The sequence below is a fragment of the Periplaneta americana genome, chromosome 17 (genome assembly GCF_040183065.1).
Source record: "Periplaneta americana isolate PAMFEO1 chromosome 17, P.americana_PAMFEO1_priV1, whole genome shotgun sequence".
In the NCBI taxonomy this organism is placed as follows: Eukaryota; Metazoa; Arthropoda; class Insecta; order Blattodea; family Blattidae; genus Periplaneta; species Periplaneta americana.
In genome coordinates this window covers 122,968,637-122,987,378 of record NC_091133.1, presented here as the reverse complement: position 1 = coordinate 122,987,378, position 18,742 = coordinate 122,968,637, and the positions used below count along the sequence as shown (strand labels likewise).

Genomic DNA, 18,742 nt, shown 5'->3' with positions numbered 1-18,742 from the left:
CACCGATTTCAAGCGAGTTCCAGCCTATATGTCAGAGAAGTTGCCTATTATTCAAGGCGTTCAATCTGAACTTGAGAACGTGTACGGTATAACTTGAACGTCGTAGCAAACAGATGGCGGTCTGTACGGTCTGTGTGCTACCATAACCTCTTTCGAACTGTGTTATGCGCCGGCAAGTCGTACGCAGGGTATTTGTTATCATCGGTTGCGTACGGCAACATTCCACAACACAAATCAAATGCTCCGTGCCCATGTTGACCGTCGAAGTTAATGTCAACAAATACGTAAGTAATCGTCTTAACCCTCTCCCCATATCCCGACAGTACGTGTTTCCAAACAGTTCACATTCCTGCCACTACCGGCGTTAACGTACGTATCGGTACGTACTCTTCAGAATAAACGCCGTACTTGCTAGGCAACTTCTCTGGCTCATAGGTAATACGCCTCTGCGGAAGTGTAGGAAGATTGAATTCTCTAGGCTCATCGGCTAGCCACATGACGGCATAACACGAGCCATGACACACTTTGAACTGAACACCCAGTAGTAACGAAGGGAACAAATGTTGAATATTTCCAAAAATTTTACTCCTGTAATCTGTACCTAACCCCTTAAATTGACGGAACATATTGGGAATTATATCAATAGCTTTCCTGAAAGAAGCTATGAAATGTTTCATATAAAACAATTTTTATCTCGGAAAGGAATAAAAAACGACCAGAATTGTATTAAACATTTTTGTTTGAAATATCTCGAGGAATAAGCCCCTGAAATTAATGAAATTACTTACGGTTCAACCTGTAGCTATATTTAAAATTATATTCAGAAAACTTTATAAAATTTTTAAATGCAGAATCCGTAAAAAAATATTTTGTGCGAGATCGTGCGTATTTGCTTCTTTTCCGCACAGAACCAATACGCGGTAAGTGTGAAATACCACATTCAGTATTCCCAACCTAACACACATAACAATTTCCCTCTTCTTACCGCTTAAGCGCGACATTCATTTTACTGCTTTAGGCTTTTAACATATTATTTTTAGAGACGTTTAACATAGTAATAATTATAAATTGGAAACTTACCACTGCAATTTCATCTAAATTGCAATGTTAATTATTGTTTTTAAATATTTGCAAAAAATCAGTGAACTCTACTACTCCACTAAAGTTATTGCATTCGTGATGCAAGTAACATTAAGGAAGACGTGAAAAAAAACAACAAGATTCCAGATGCCGATGTTATTACTGCAATATGTTATGTAAATAATATTGTTAAAATATTAAAATGAAAAATAAATCATTACATAAACTTACCGTTTGTTTTAAGTTCGCATTTATAGACTGGGGGGGGGGGGGAAAGACAGACGTATATCACGGCCTGCTGGAGTATAGTAAACACAGAAAACACTTTATAGCAACAATGTTGAAGAAAGATATTTTGGATTTCCGAAGTTGGCGTCATTAAACAGAAACCAACATGGAGATTCCATTGCAACTAATTAGAAATTCGTCTTTCAGGTATGTAATAAACGATCTTCGCACAAAATAATGTACGATACACGAGCGGTATGTTTGTTTTCATGTTCTCGGAAATTAAAAAAGCTCAACTACGTTTCGCTTTTTCAATCTTTTCCTCGACCATGAAAACGTCAACATACCGCTCTTGTAACGTGTATTACTATTATCTTCTCGTGGTTGGTTAGCTTCCCCTAATAACTGGTATATTTGCTGGAATAGTTCTGTTTTACATTACTATTATATCACTATTATTATCGCTACAGGTGATAGCATCAATGTTACAGTACCTGCTACAGTTATTCTTGAAACTTCCGGGCGTTGCATGCTGTGTAATGCGGTACTTGTTCGTGACAATCGATTTTCTTGGAGTTGCCTTTTTAATTACACTCGTTTAGCGACCCACTCACACTCTCTCCGTGTTTATTTTTTATTTCACTGGAGGCTGTAAATATTTCTCAATCTCGCCCTGTAATCCAGATTACCTACAGAGGTGCTAATTAGCTGGGAGACTGTTTTTAATTGCCGGTCGTGATGCACCTTCCAATTGCTCGCCTCGCCGTGGATGAGATGACGACGTCATTAAACTGCACGGGACGTTCAAACTGCGAAGGGGAGCCCACATTTGCATACGTATTGTTTATTAGCTCATTTAATAACTTTGTTTGAACCACAGATATTGTGTAGCACTGAAAGAAAATCGTTCTTCACCCATGGGTTGGCTTTAAACTTTCGCACTATTTAAATTTAAGGGAAACAACTTCATTACCGTTCACAAAACAGGCTACGAGGGTCGTTCAGTAAACACTGTTTCATGATTTTTTTATTGGAACAGTTTTCATTGGACAGTACACTCATTGTAGAAATGTTAACTTGGTTGAAAAGCCACAATAATGCTTTATTGCCAGAACAAAGATAGATATTGATTTTTTTATATAAAACACTCTAAAAGGCTCATTCACAATGAAAATTAAACATAACGTAAGTGTTAACTTAAGAATGTAGCCTTAAACGTTACGGTAAAATCAAGAAGTCATAAGGCCCATTCACAATGAAAATTAAACATAACCGTAACATAAACACAGAAGTTTGCGCCCAGGCTACAAAATGGGATCGTTCACAATGATTCACATAAGCATTGACATAAACATTACCGTAAGACGTTAACATGAAATTTTGCGAACTCCAAACTTTCATGCTTATTGCTTACGTGATTTGCAAACAGAACAAAATTGTGGAGCGCTGCAGTATACGACAGAATATGAGGAAATGGCGTCGTTATGTTTCCATGGTTACCAAGTAAGTTTGCTGTTATATTTATGTTCCCATCGTGAATGATGGTATGACTTCTTGACTTTACCGTAACGTTTATGTTCTTAAGTTAACGCTTACGTTATGTTTAATTTTCATTGTGAATGAGCCTATACGATCATTCATGATAGGAACATAAACATAACAGCAAACATACTTGGTAACCATGGAAACATAACAACGACGCCATTTTCTCATATTCTGTCGTATACTTCAGCGCTCCACGATAGTGTTCTGTTTGCAAATCACGTAAGCATAAGCATGAAAGTTTGGAGTTTGCAAACTTTCATATTAACGTCTTACGGTAATGTTTACGTCTATGCTTATGTGAATCATTGTGAATGATCCCATTTGGTACATTGATAGCCTGGGCGCAAACTTCTGTGTTTATGTTACGGATATGTTTAATTTTCATTGTGAATGGGCCTTAACACCCCCAGAAAGAGTAAGTTACATACTCGTGCTCGGGGGGCATTCCACATAATGTTAAGACATTTTATTAAATAACAGAGTAAAAAGTGAAAAAAAAAGAAGAAAAAACACAATAGTTGAACTTTAAATTTTCTCTATTAGCAAAAATTTTTTAATTGATTTTTTTTAAATAAGGAGCATTAGCAAATTGTATGTTAGGAATTTAGCTATTATCATGTTATAAAGCCTTGGACCGACGTTGTTACTGTGATTATATACTACAGTTGCGTCCACCGTTGTGGCTGAGGAGTTAGCGAGTCTAACTCCGAACCCAGCGGTCCCGGGTTAAATCATTTTTTTAAATCGTAAAATAATTTTTTCACGTAGCAGAAGGACAGTGTTATACACATACTAATTTCTATTATTGTACAAGATATAGTAGTGGAGGAAAAAAATGTTGAATATTCCCAAATTTTACTGCTGTAAGCTTTGCTTAACCCCTTAAGCCAGCTATGGCGAGAACGTGACTCGCGAGACATTGTGGCTCGCAGTGATAGCTGTGCATTTCGCTTGCTTCTAACCCTCGCCAACCCCCACCCTCTCACTCACTCACTGGAGTCAAACTCCGTTCCATTTGCATTTGTCTCTGACCTGCGAGTGGCATATGTCTCTCTCGAAACGATGTACGAAAGTTCCAAGTAGGATGGGAGGACGCATTTTTTTGCTGTCAATATGATGAGAATATTAAATGTATGATTTGTTCACAAGTATTACGAGGAAAACGGTTGTATAACATAAAACGGCATTATACTACATGTTACTGATGAAACATTAAAAGGTTAAGTGTTATCATCATCATCATCATCGTCGTCATCATCATCGTCATCATCATCATCATCGTCGTCATCATCATCATCATCATCATCATCATCATCTCTGTACGTCGACCCTTTTTCAGCAGATGTACGAATAATTCGGTTAGCTGTTCAATTTGAACTCACTGATTTACAATGTGATGTTAAATGAAAGCTAGATGTAAGGACTTGACAAATGTTCAACTTTCAAATCTTTGCCAAAAAATAAATATCCGAAGCTTCGTTCTTTCGCTTGCTCTGTTGAAGCCATGTTCGCTACAACTTTCGTTTCTGAAAAATTATTTTCAACAATTTCAAAATAGTAAAAACCAAATTTAGATCACGACTGACAGACAAATACCTTCGTGATCAACTACGACTGGCAGTAAGTGACATAATTCCTGATTTTGAAACTTTGTCGCAGAGACATTCTGAAGACAGTTAATTTTAGGTTGTGATATTGTTCATTTATTGTTCATTTCTTTCTTCGTTACACGTACTAAACATTAGTTTGTAGCCTTGTACTGTATAAAATTATATTTAAGTGCTTAACGTAAGGAAAATGAAAATCGGTTAATAAGTCAGACAGTTGCTTCACTTCCCCTTCGGGTGTCCGCCTCCCTCCATAGGTGCTATGCACGTTGCAGGTTACACAGTGGCTCGGCGCACGATTACATTTTCTTCACCTCTGCCTTAAGCCTAACGTTAGGAGTTTCATGGGATATTGCTGACACCCCAGTTAGTGGTTGTGTACAGTTTCGATAAAGTAAATGTCATTTAGAGGGAACTGTTTATTTCGATATATAAACAGACGTTTTAAACCTCTGAATCATTTATTTCAAGCCTTCAGTATGAGTGGGCTGGATTGCATCCGCAAGCATTTGCCTGTTCACAGTCGCTTATATTCTCTAGTCTTATATTTTCTATCCAGAGGTTGTCAGATTTCTTCATGAGGAATATAATATGAAGCAATAAAGTTTGTAACATACTGTACTGGCAATTATATGAGAAGTAATAAAGTGATATATTTTAATTAATTGAACGCTTTTAGTATCGCTGCAGACAGCAAGGTGAGTATCATTAGAGAAAGTGAGGACAGACGCTGAATTAAAATTCTTTTTAGAGTTTTGGTTGTCTTGCTATTTGTGTTACATGCCTCGGAATATTGGCTTAAAGTACAAGTGTAACTGAAGTTGTAGAAACTGTGCATTTGAAATGAGTACCAGTTGGTTACAAATTATCACAAAATGATATTTAAAAAGTGAGATAATATTTTACTTGTCAGTAAAACGCATAATATAAAATAATTGACACCTTTATGTGCAGTGGGATGGCTATTACAAGAATCCAACTATTGATGTTGGAGTTAAACCGGTATAACAATAAATTAGAGGAATACTTGTTTTATTGAAGATACAGTAACTTTTAATTGGAGTTGAATCTGTGTCTTTTGTCTACTACTCGCTGTATATTCTTCTTCTTCTTCTTCTTTTTATTATTATTATTATTATTATTATTATTATTATTATTATTATTATTATTATTATTATTACTACTAGTGGCTTGTGCAGCAAATGCTGCAAACTAAGTTCATTAGACGTTCAAATAAACATTTTTCAGATTTATTTTCAATGAAGAATACCAGACATTAAAAAAATTATTTTCTTCCATAATAATAATGAAACTTACTCCCTCTGAATGGTTTATTTTTATGCGAAATACTTTTTCTTGAACTTATCCACCTTCAGTTTTTGAGTTTGAAAGCGAAAACGCAAGTAACAATGTCAGGACGATCAGTGGGTTTTTCATGTGTGAGTAAAGTAATAGCTATTTCAGGTCATTGTGGATTGTAGGTGAAAGTTGAAAAAAAGTCAAGTTTGCTATGCTTTCGAACAATAGACATAGCATCTTGGTGTGCAGAGTTTGAAATGTAGAGGGTAAAATCATTTTATCCTGCTAAGAGATCTTGCTGAAATGATCGGGAGACTACAAAATTTTGTAGGCCTCTTATTTTATTAAGTAATACCTTTTGGTCTTTCCTTAGGAACTTTAATTTTTGCGCTCTCTCGAGCCAATACTGAAGAGAATGACGCATATAAATATCTACACTACACCGCCATTAAGTATATGAAAAAGACCCAACCCCACTTGATTGATAAATATAAAAATATTGGACTTTTACTAACAATATTATTATCTTACGTAAGTTTTGTAGTTATATAAAATAGCCGCCACTCAGTAAATGATAGAAATGAAGATCTAATTTAAGATATTCTCTACATCTATTTATTAACCCCAAAAAGTTTCACTTTCATATCATCAATATCGCATTAATATGTAGAATTAATGAAAAATAGTCACATCATGGCATTAACTATAATAATAATATTTCATTTCTAATGGTAATAATGTCATGAAACCACCTCACGTTTTGTAATTTTAATATCCGATACACAGCTGCACTCAGAAAATTACACACCGTTGAATCAGACCTGTAAATTTATTATTTTTAGTAAGTCTTGAAGTTTTTAATAATCAATTGAATTTGAACTCTAAATATGTCAGCAATCCTACAGGTCATGGCCTTCGTGTAAGAACCTATTGTTTATTGTAGTATGTTTGTGTTTTGTTTGATTCTGTAAAGTCATTATTTCTCAAAACTGTCGACAGATGGATTTTGGAAAATAGGAAAATTATGTAGGAAAATTAACATTTCACTGAAATCTACTATTTTTCTGAAAAACTTTTGGGTTCCAAACTTCAAAATAAGGGATCATTTATTAAAATCCGTTCAGCCGTTTTCCCGTAATTTCCATTACCATTTCAAATTATATATATAGATTATTATTATTATTATTATTATTATTATTATCATTATTACAAGATTAAATTTCAAGAAATTAACGTTTTCGACTCAGTAAAGTAGTACATACCAGTGAAGCTTAAATTTTTACAATCGTACACTTTACCTAATTTCACCAAGTATTGTTAAATATTTAACAAGTCGTTAAATCATTTTAACAGTAAACTTAACAGAAGAGATGTTTAATCAACTATTGTTACTGCTAACATAATGATTTTTAATTGTTTATTTTACAACACTTTATCAACTTCTGTGGTTATTTAGCGTCTGACTAAGATCAAGGTGATAATGTCAGCGAAATGAGTCCAGAATTCAGACCCGAAAGTTACCCAGCATTTGCTCTTAATGGATAGAGGGAAAACCCCGGAAAAACCTCTACCAGGTAACTTTCTCAACCAGGATTTGAATCGGTGGACATCATCATGTTAAAGCGAATGTTAAAGGGTTAGGTACAGTTTACAGCAGTAAAATTTTGGAAATATTCAACATTTTTTCCCTCCATTATTGTATCTTGTACAATAATGAAAATTAGTAGGCTATGTTTAAAATACTGTTCTTCTGCTATGTGAAAAAAATAGTTTTAAGATTTAAAAAAAAATTATTTATGTTTTTTTCTTCAAAATTCAAAATGGTGGCAGTTCACTGTGCAGTGATGAAGCGTTTCCCTCATAACTCAAAAACTATCCAACATTCTGAGATGAATTTTTTGTGTATATTTATGTATGTCATATCTACAATACGATGCAAAATCACTTCTCTACTTTTGATAGATTGTCTGATAAAAATAAATTCATTTTAAAAAATGGTCAAATATCAGTATTCTCTTCTAACACAAAATAAAAAATATATTAATTATTCAGGAATGTAGTTGAAAGAGCATGATATTGTAAACATGAGTTTCAGCAATAAAATAAAAGCGAGAGAACATGAAAAAGTTAATAAGTTTTTGAGTTATGGGGGAAACATTTCATCACTGCACAGTGAACTGCCACTATTTTTAATTTTGAAAAAAATATATAAATAATATTTTTAAATCGTAAAAATATTTTTTCATATAGCAGATAGACAGTGTTTTACACATATCAATTTTCATTATTGTACAAGATATAGTAATGGAGGGAAAAATGTTGAATATTTCCAATCATTTTACTGCTATAAGCTGTACCTAACTCGCTTACTCGTGCAGTTAAATCCTTAATACCCTGTAATAGTGCGAATCAAGTCTGCCAGGGATCATATGTTACGAGCTGCATTATTATGATCAATACATATTTGGCATTATTGAAAACCAGGAAAACATATTGCAGATTTATCAGAAAGTAAATTTCTTGAACGACACAGAATTTCAAAGTGTGTAAAAGTTAAAGTGCTACAATAAATTAAAGAGAAGTTAGAAAATTCCACATTCCTTTTTCTCGATTTCCATTAGTCTAGCATACTTCCACAATGTAGAAATACATTTGCCTCTAAAACAAATGACTACAACCACAACTATAGGCACATTCATAAAACTTTCATCATCATCATCATCATCATCATCATCATCATCATCATCATCATCATCATCATCATCATCATCATCAAACAAGTATTAGGCCTCTCGAATGGCCTGTTACGTCTCCTCACAACTGATCTCGCCATCTCTTTCTAGTTTTTCATATGGAATAAGACGATGTTTGTAAAGTCCTTGGCGCCTCTCTCGTGTTCGAACATTACTTACTTACTTACTTAATTACTTACTGGCTTTTAAGGAACCCGGAGGTTCATTGCCGGCCTCACATAAGCCCGCCATTGGTCCCTATCCTGAGCAAGATTAATCCAGTCTCTACCATCATATCCCACCTCCCTCAAATCCATTTTAATATTATCTTCCCACCTACGTCTCGGCCTCCCCTGAGATCTTTTTCCCTCCGGCCTTCCAACTAACACTCTATATCCATTTCTGGATTCGCCCATACGTGCTACATGCCCTGCCCATCTCAAACGTCGGGATTTAATGTTCCTAATTATGTCAGGTGAAGTAGCCTATACAATTCGTGCAGCTCTGCGTTGTGTAACTTTCTCCATTCTCCTGTAACTTCATCCCTCTTAGCCCCAAATATTTTCCTAAGAACCTTATTCTCAAACACCCTTAACCTATGTTCCTCTCTCAAAGTGAGAGTCCAAGTTTCACAACCATTCAGAACAACCGGTAATATAACTGTTTTATAAATTCTAACTTTCACATTTTTTGACAGGAGACTAGAAGAAAAAAGCTTCTCAACGGAATAATAACAGGCATTTCCCATATTTATTCTGTGTTTAATTTCCTCCCGAGTGTCATTACAGAACACATTTCGAGACCTTAAACTTTGAAGTTTTTATACATCTTGATTATACAACTTTTAACACTGTATCACTTCGGAATGTGTATGATAAGACTTTCTTGTGTTAAATTCTAACGTACCTTGTTTACATGTTTCGACCTATTTATGAGTCATCCTCAGAACTGGTCGTTGTTGGTCTTGGCACCTCTTGTTTTGTTTCCTGTGAGGGTGTGTTCGTGTGGTATAATGTAGAGTCAAAGAGTGTGTGTTCTGAAATTGAGTTGTGTGTTGAGAATTTCGTTGGGGTGTGTTTTCGTGTGTCTGTATATTTCATATTGTTTTTTTTACTAGGTTATTTTACGACGCTTTATCAACAGCTTAGGTTATTTAGCGTCTGCATGAGATGAAGGTGATAATGCCGGTGAAATGATTCCGGGGTCCTGCACCGAAAGTTACCCAGCATTTGTTCATATTGGTTTGAGGGAAAACCCAGGAAAAAAACCTCAACAGAGGTAACTTGTCCCGACCGGGGATCGAACCCGTGCCACCTGGTTTCGCGACCAGATGCGCTAACCGTTACTCCACAGATGTGGACTTTATATTGTTTTAGTGTGTTTTATGACTAGTGTGGAAAGAGCTCATCCACCGAAGACTAAATTTCTCATGACGATTTGAATACAACTTCCGACTTGAAGTTATGGATGTTCTGAGGTATGTAACATCTTGTTAAACGCAGACCCTGGATCACGGACTGACAGACTGATGGATACGATCCTGACTTAACGGAGCACGGCTTCCGCGTCGTTGGTCTGCGTTCAGCACGCCTTACGACCAAGATAAGGATCGAGGGAGTCGACTGGAACTCCCATGAATGCGAAATGAAATTAAGTCTTCAATTCACGTGTTTATTACACTTATGGCATCTAATGTATGCACATATTCTACAAGCTCTAAGTTTATGCTAACGGATTCTCTGTGATAGCATGTAGCATGTGTAGAAATGTGTTTAGATTGTGCAGTTTTCTGTTACATGTGAATATCGCTGATCACACTTGATATTCGACAGTATTCTCCACCAGTAAAAATTTCCAGTGACATTCTAGTTGTATTTTTTTCAGGAAATTTAATCTTTCAAACGAACATAGTCCAAAAGCGTAAATTTTCAGGAGAGACAAAAAACTATCTGGCATGAGTGTTGTTGATACAGTGAAACTTCCCTTAACGGACACTTCCCAATAGCGGACTCCTCTCAATAGCGGACGTTTTAAAATTCCCCTGCAAAATAACATTGTCCCTTATGATAAAATTCTTCCAAATAGCGGACATTCTCAATAACGGACGCGGACACTGAAATGTATCTCCCAACAACAATTAAAACTTCCAAATAACGGACAGCGTGAAAGAGAGAGAGAAAAAAAAGAAAAGACGGAATTCTAACGGAATTCTTTGCAGCAATCATTATCGTGCATTTGAATGTTCTTGTACTCAATTGAAGATAAGCAGCATTGTGAATCTACTACAGTTCAAAAGTGTATGGATAAATGTTTCAAGATGATATGAATGGGATGCTACCATCGTCCTGGCTGAACAATGACCATTTCACAAATAAAGCCTTTGTACTATGGTTGTTTATGAAAGTCATTGAAAATTGCCATTCCTGTAACATAGGCTTATAGGGTTTTTTCCCCTAACAACTAATTCAGTAGATGGCCGCTAAAATACGGTCACCATATGCTTAATATCTCAAATTTGCATTTTTTGGACTATGGTTCTTTTTTTTTTAAACCCCTCAACGGTTTTTATAATTTAATTTTATTTAATCTAAGGGAAGTACATCCATATGAGAATATCATGTAACTTACTAACTTGTGCTCTGTCGTAGTTGAACTGTTAAACCTCGGTTTTTCTGAACCGACGCATACGAGGTACAAAGTTCATTCATTCATTCATTCATTCATTCATTCATTCATTCATTCATTCATTCATTCATTCATTCATTTGGTCAAATTTACGAGTATTGCAGATGATTCATATGCACACATAATGAACATGTAATCTCTCAGTTAAGAGTGAACTTACATTACTTAACATTGCGTCAAAGATCGAGAAAGTATGTGTCATCTTCATTACTTCAAAAAGGAGTCTCGGTGTCCGTGAATGTCTAGCGATGGTCCACAACCTCACAAAAATAAAGACGGCTAGGGTTAAAACATCGTTTTCGATGATGAATAGATGTTATTTTGAGTTCACAAGATTATTATCAGAATGTGTTGATTTCTTGAACAGTAAACCTAATTGAAGGGTTGATAGCAAAACCGGACAAGCCCAAAATATTAATTTTTCAGAAAAAAAAACTATCCCTCACGTTTCTCATGCAATGTAATAATCTGACATTTTATATAGGTATGTCATATATCTATCAACTTTGGTAGAAAGTTTCACTGTTCTCTTTTATATGGTTTCTTGAAAAAAAAAAACATTTGGACATATCCACTTTTTTGCAGAAAATTTTATCTAAACACACATTAATTGAGAAAAGTTTATGAAATCATGTCACATTTATATTGTAAACTGTATCAGCATACAAATAAATACTTTATAAGTATTTTATTAAATTAAAAACTTAATGTCGGAATGATTTCCTGAACAAGAAAAACAATATTGTTAGGTTTATATTGTTCTTTTTCTAAATTTGTGTCCTTAGGTCTTTGAATTCTTAGCACGTCAGGTATATCAAGTACAGAAAAATATTTATTCTAATAACACAATGAACTATGCTCAATAAAAAGTATTATTTTTATTATTATAGCTCTTTTCACATGTCTTGGAATCATTTTCGCAACATAATTTATATGTTTTTTCACCATTAACTTTGACATTTCTTATTTTGTCTTCCTTCTTTTATTTCCTCGTCCTCTTCTTTGGCCATTGCATATTTGGATCTAGGTCATTTTGATGATCATTCATTTGTAAAACGAAATATTTAACCAATAACACCGACAATAACAGCTAATACGGCGATGAAACAAAAGAAGACAACACTAATGCCATCGTCATGATATTTTCTAACAAGAACCGGATAAGTTTGTGACTTGTCCATCTTTTGCTAGAAAGACGTTGGACTAATCCGCTTTTTGCAGAAACGCTACATTTTCAAAGACTCATTTCAATGGCACAAATCCGGTTTTTGTAGAAACTTACTATGTCAATATATACCGCTTTAATTGCAGTGAAGAGAACTGTACTGTGCTCAAAATTTGAATTTTTGGACTTGTCCGATTTTTGCCATCAACCCTTCAATTTTTGTCGACCTGCAGCCAGTTTTTGCCTTTCTCTGAAAACGCGGCGTCACTTTAGAGGCATGAGCACACACCAAAATATTATTTGTCTTAGTCTGAAGCCCGAAATAAATTCACTTGAAGAGAACTGCCCGTAACGTCTTTATTAAATTTACTGGTTGACATGCACAGTGCCTTGACGTGTCTTTTTGTAGGCCTACGAATGTTATAAAAATCTACGATTGTTTCCGCGTTGTAAAATGGACGTGAACTCTTGGAAATGTCACGATGTAGAATAACAGCATAACGAGAGAATAAAATAACGAATTCTCGAGCGGCCTCCACACCGGACGGACAGACAGACAGACTAATGAAGTCAGCTGTGTCGAAATGTTGACGGCTGGGAGCGGGCGTACAAATCCTTAATTGCCGTGGACAAGTTTCCAGATCTCGTGCTGGCTCGTATATACCTTCATTTAAGTTTATTGGAGTTGATACTCGCCATTTCGTCCACATGGAATGTAGGAAGAGAGCGAAGGCTGTTTTTTGTCACCAACATGTTTAGACAAAGGTTAGACTATAAAATTCTTATGAAAGAAATGACGATTTTTGCATTTCTATAGTCCTCTAATATGAGTGTCTGCTTTCACACCCATAAGATACAAAAGAATATTACCAGACGGTTTTCACCTTAGATGAACGTGAGTCCAACAATGACATGGAAGTAGATCAGCAGAACAACTCGTACAGGTTCTACCAGAAGCCTAAAGACATCCCTTCGAAGTAGATGTTTCACTCCTGTCCTTATATGAAATCCCCTGATGTTTATAAAGGGCCATTATGTCCGTGAAAAATGAAGCTTTTTTTTACTGCAAATCCAATTTCTCTATCTTTGAAACTGTGGATTGTAATATAATACATTATAATATAACAAAATGCCTGTTATTATTCGGTTGAGAAGCTTTAATCATCTAGTCTGCTGTCAAAAAATCTGAAAGTTAGAATTTATAAAACAGTTAGCCTATATTACCGGTTGTTCTGTATGGTTGTGAAACTTGGACTCTCACTTTGAGAGAGGAATAGAGATTAAGGGTGTTTGAGAATAAGGTTCTTAGAAAAATATTTGGGGCTAAGAGGGATGAAGTTACAGGAGAATGGAGAAAGTTACACAACGCAGAACTGCACGGATTGTTTTCTTCACTTGACATAATTAGGAACATTAAATCCAGACGTTTGAGATGGGCAGAGCATGTAGCACGTATGGGCGAATCCAGAAATGCATATAGAATGTTAGTTGGGAGACCAGAGGGGAAAAAAACCTTTGGGGAGGCCGAGACGTTGATGGGAGGATAATATTAAAATGGATTTGAGGGAGGTGGGATATGACGATAGAGACTGGATTAATCTTGCACAGGATAGGGACCAATGGCGGGCTTATGTGAGGGCGGCAATGAACCTTCGGGTTCCTTAAAAGCCATTTGTAAGTAAGTATAATAAACAAATTTTCTGTTACAAAAACTTACTGAAAAATTACATTTTTGTAGGAAAAAAATTAATTACTCCAGAATGAATGTATAGATCAATGAATTTTGGGACAGACCTTGAAATATCTGAAAGGCTTCTTGTGCAAATATTACTTTTTGTTTAAAGAAATTGTAATACCTCTTTTACGCATTACAATTCAGATTTTTTCTTTAAATTCTTTAGGAAAAATTGTAATTTTCTAAAATTCCCTTGAGTTTAAAATTCGCAGAAAATTCACAGGGACCGCCACTGCCACTTGCGTCATAACATTGGAAGTTGGTAATACTGGTCAGTCAGCTAATTCCCTCCATTTTAGTAAACAGTTTTGAAGTTTGCTGCAAATATGGAAAGGTTAGCACGATGATCCTCCAGCCTTATAGCTGGTTTTCGAAATCAAATTTCGCTATATAGTATAGCTCCCAAAATTTACAGTGGACTGTTGCTAATCCGGCCATTCCTTGCATACAGGGATGCCGGATTAGCGAGAATGCTTAAAAATGTGATTAACATTTAATGTTATAATCTGCGCCAACCACTCCACTTCCATTTCTAAACCGAAACTAGAACGTTCTATACGTGGTCGGCGTATACTGTATAACTTTCAGTTTTTTTTTAAGACAGACTATGTGACAAAAGCTTCTCAACCGAATAATAACAGGCATTTCCCATATTTATTCTGCGTTTAATTTCCTCTCAAGTGTCATTTATATTTGTTACTGTTGCTCCAAGATATTTGAATTTTTCCACCTCTTTAATGGATAAATTTCCAATCTTTAGGCCATGTTTCCATTTCGTACTATGTCCTGGTCAAGAGACATAATTATATACTCTGTTTTTTTTTTCTTCGGAATTTACTTCCAAACATGTCTCATTACTTGCTTCAAGTAAAATCCCCTAATACTTCGTGGGTTATACAAATCTGCCTTTCAGGTAGTAGCTTCCTGTAAAGCAGGTTTGAATAATTTCAAGGAAAAATTGGTCCGGGGCCGGGTATCGATCCCGGGACCCTTCGCTTAGCGCGCGAACGCTCTACCGACTAAGCTATCCCAGGAACTATACACGACACCGTCACAATTTTTCCTTTTATATCCACACAACTCAAATGAGCTGACAAGAGGCCAGAACTCAACTATGAGTGCACACAATACTGTGTGACTTAAATTGTGGCTTTCTGTTAACGTACCTCCAGTAACGAATGTATTATACAAATCTGGCTTTCAGGTAGTAGCTCCCTGTAAAGCAGGTTTGAATAATATCAAGGAAAAATTGTTCCGGGGCCGGGTAAGTCACACAGTAATTGTGTGCACTCACAGTTGAGTTCTGGCGTCTTGTCAGCTCATTTGAGTTGTGTGGATATAAAAGGAAAAATTGTGAGGGTGTCGTGTATAGTTCCTGGGGTAGCTCAGTCGGTAGTGCGTTCGCGCGCTAGGCGAAGGGTCCCGGGATCGATACCCGGCCCCGGAACAATTTTTCCTTGAAATTATTCACTTCGTGGATTTTCTATTAACATAGTTAAGTTAAAAAGTTAAGGTGATAGTGAATTCCTTGCTTTAGGCCGCAGGAAACTGGATAGAAACTGGCCTATACGGACTCTGCTGTATGTTTCACTGAGACAATTTAATTAATCAAACTTGGTCCTTGGGAATACAAAATTTAATAAGAATATTATATAAAATTTCTAAATACCCCACATTCTCCAAAAATATTTTTTATGTAGGCTCTGTTACATATGTATATTTTTACACTCAAATTTGTATTCACGTATTCAACATTTAGAAGAACTGTAGTGGAAAAAAATAAGGACAATCACAAATTCAAATTTTTTGTCGGAAGCTAGATTAAAATTTATGGAATGTTTGGATTCTGACGCATTGAATTTCAGAAACTCGCCGAGTTGGCTGACACGGTTTTCAAGACAGATCCTGACTGGGTGTCAAAAAATCGACTTGAGCTCCAAAATAGACGCGAATGATATTTTTATTGTGGCATCACGTTTGTTTTTTACCTGCTGCAGGATCCCGTCGACTGTAATAAAATGATACAGGTCGAGTGACAGAGCAGAGGAAGGCAAGAGATTGACAAGGACTCGTCTGTCGGGAGACAGGTCGCATTTTTTTCTCCCTGCTTTACGTGTTGTATCTTATTCCCACCAGTTGGTGTTTTAACTACCTGAGCACTGTCCCCCCTCCCGTGTGCTGATTTGGTGTGACGGGTAGGGACATTTTATTACCTCGTTATAAAGATTGGCTTTTTACCTTTTTTCTTTCTATCTTTCTTTCCTATATAATGTTATTCATGTCCTTGCCTGCACTGTCCCTCGCCTCCTCGTCGTCTTTCTTCCAATTGCGACTCTCTGCTGGCCATCTTAACTAGTATACTCCGTGCTCTTATTGCTCGGCAGCTTAGGCAATTAATATCCAATAGAATTCTTCCATTGCTATTAAAATGCACGTTCAAACTTCGATAAATAATTTGGTTTTAACACAAGTATCTTTAGTTAATTGATTAACTAGTGGACTTACTCGTGTTAATTATGTAAGATTTGTGCGGCTTACAGCTGTTTCAGTGCTTCACGCACCATCCTCAGGACCTACTAGATCACGGCGTCATCTCGAACTTCTCTGCCTGTTATGTGGGTGTGTTTGATTTGTTGAAAGGTGTTGAAGAGTGGAGTCAAATAGTGTGTGTGTACTGAAATTGATCTGTGTGTTGAGAATTTGATCGGGGTGTGTTTTAGTGTGTTTGTATATTTCGTATTGTTCTAGTGTGTATCAAACACACCCACATAACAGGCAGAGAAGTTCGAGATGACGCCGTGATCTAGTAGGCTCTGAGGATGGTGCTTGAAGCACTGAAACAGCTGTAAGCCGTACAAATCTTACATAATTAACACGAGTAAGTCCACTAGTTAATCAATTAATTATATTCAAGTGTTAAAAGTAGTGTACGCAAGATTCAAAATGGACAAGTACCTTTTTTCAAAACTGTCAATCAAGTGGTTAAACTTGGATGCCCGCTGTCATATGTGTTATTTAATATATACAGGGTGTTTCAAAAGTGATTGACAATAATTTACAGATGAAACGTACAAACTGGAAGAAGAAAAAACGCCCATATACTCTGCAAATTCTTCTGCAAATTAATCTTTCATACTATATTCCCTTAGCTTCTATAAAACCTTGATTCGTCCAGTATTGCCTTATGGTGCAGAAACTTGGACGACATTAAAATCTGATGAAAATTCTCTTGTAGCTTTTGAAAGAAAGATACTTAGACGAATTGATTGCCCAGTTAATGATAGAGGTAACTGGAGAAGGAAATATAATTACGAACTATACGAAATGTTGTTGTTGTTGTTATCTAATGCTGGGCTTTGGCAACGAAGCCATTAGCGTTCTTGCTCTCCAATATTTCTCTGTGGTGGATCCATCAGGTAGAACTTCACAGGTTTGTAGATGATCTTCAGTCATTTCTTCTTCTTTGTTGCATAGAGGGCAATGTTTTTAGACCATGATATAATTGCCATCATAAAATCCTCAAGAATAAGATGGCTGGGGCATGTTATGAGGATGGATGGAAGAGAAACACCCAAAAAAAAGTTTATTAAATGAAGCAGAGGGATACAGAAAACGAGGAAAACCAAGACTTAGATGGTTGGACGAAGTGACGGAAGATTTGGTAAGGATCGGAATTCGGAATTGGAGAAGGAAAGGACAGGAGCGAGAGATATGGAGAAGAATTGTTGAAGATGCCAAGGCTGTAGGGCAAGTGATGATGATGACTATATTCACTTAGGCACAGAAGGTCCTTTACCATGGCCTCCGAGGTCACCGGATTTAAATCCAATGAGATTTCTGTGTTTGAGGTCATGTAAAAAGTCTGATTTACACTTCCGGGATGAACACACTTCAGGAGTTGCGGTTTCGAATTGAACGTGCCTTTCAGCAATAAGGAATGATCCTGGACTTCACGAGAGGATTCACAGACCATTACAGAGAAGATCACAACGTTGCGTTCAGATGCATGGACAGCATTTTGAACATCTGCTCTAGGTAGAATTCAGTTAGTATAAAAATTGGAAGTTTATCCTTTCAAGATGTGAAAAAATTCAAATATCTTGGAGCAACAGTAACAAATATAAATGATACTCGGGAGGAAATTAAACGCAGAATAAATATGGAAAATGCGTGTTATTATTCGGATGAGAAGCTTTTATCTTCCAGTCTGCTCTCTAAAAAAAATCTGAAAGTTAGAGTTTATAAAACAGTTATATTATACCGGTTGTTCTGTATGGTTGTGAAACTTGGACACTCTCTCTGAGAGAGAAACAGGGTGTTTGAGAATAAGGTGCTTAGGAAAATATTTGGGGCTAAGCGGGATGAAGTTACAGGAGAATGGAGAAAGTTGCACAACGCAGAACTGCACGCATTGTATTCTTCACCTGACGTAATTAGGAACATTAATTCCAGACGTTTGAGATGGGCAGGGCATGTAGCACGTATGGGCGAATCCAGAAATGCATATAGAGTGTTAATTGGAAGGCCGGAGGAAAAAAAATCTTTGGGGAGACCGAGACGTAGATGGGAGGATAATATTAAAATTGATTTGAGGGAGGCGGGATATGATGATAGAGAATGGATTAATCTTGCACAGGATAGGGACCAATGGCGGGCTTATGTGAGG

The 18,742-nt window shown here is 36.2% G+C and overlaps 2 long non-coding RNA genes across 2 annotated transcripts in view; one reads left to right on the top strand and one right to left on the bottom strand.

The window, feature by feature from the left end:
• LOC138692587 (uncharacterized) overlaps positions 1–18,742 on the top strand; it is a 339,097-nt gene that overhangs the window by 147,843 nt on the left and 172,512 nt on the right. The window lies entirely within an intron of this gene.
• Positions 1–18,742, bottom strand: part of LOC138692586 (uncharacterized) — a 302,932-nt gene that overhangs the window by 183,054 nt on the left and 101,136 nt on the right. The gene's annotated exons all lie outside the window — the stretch shown is intronic.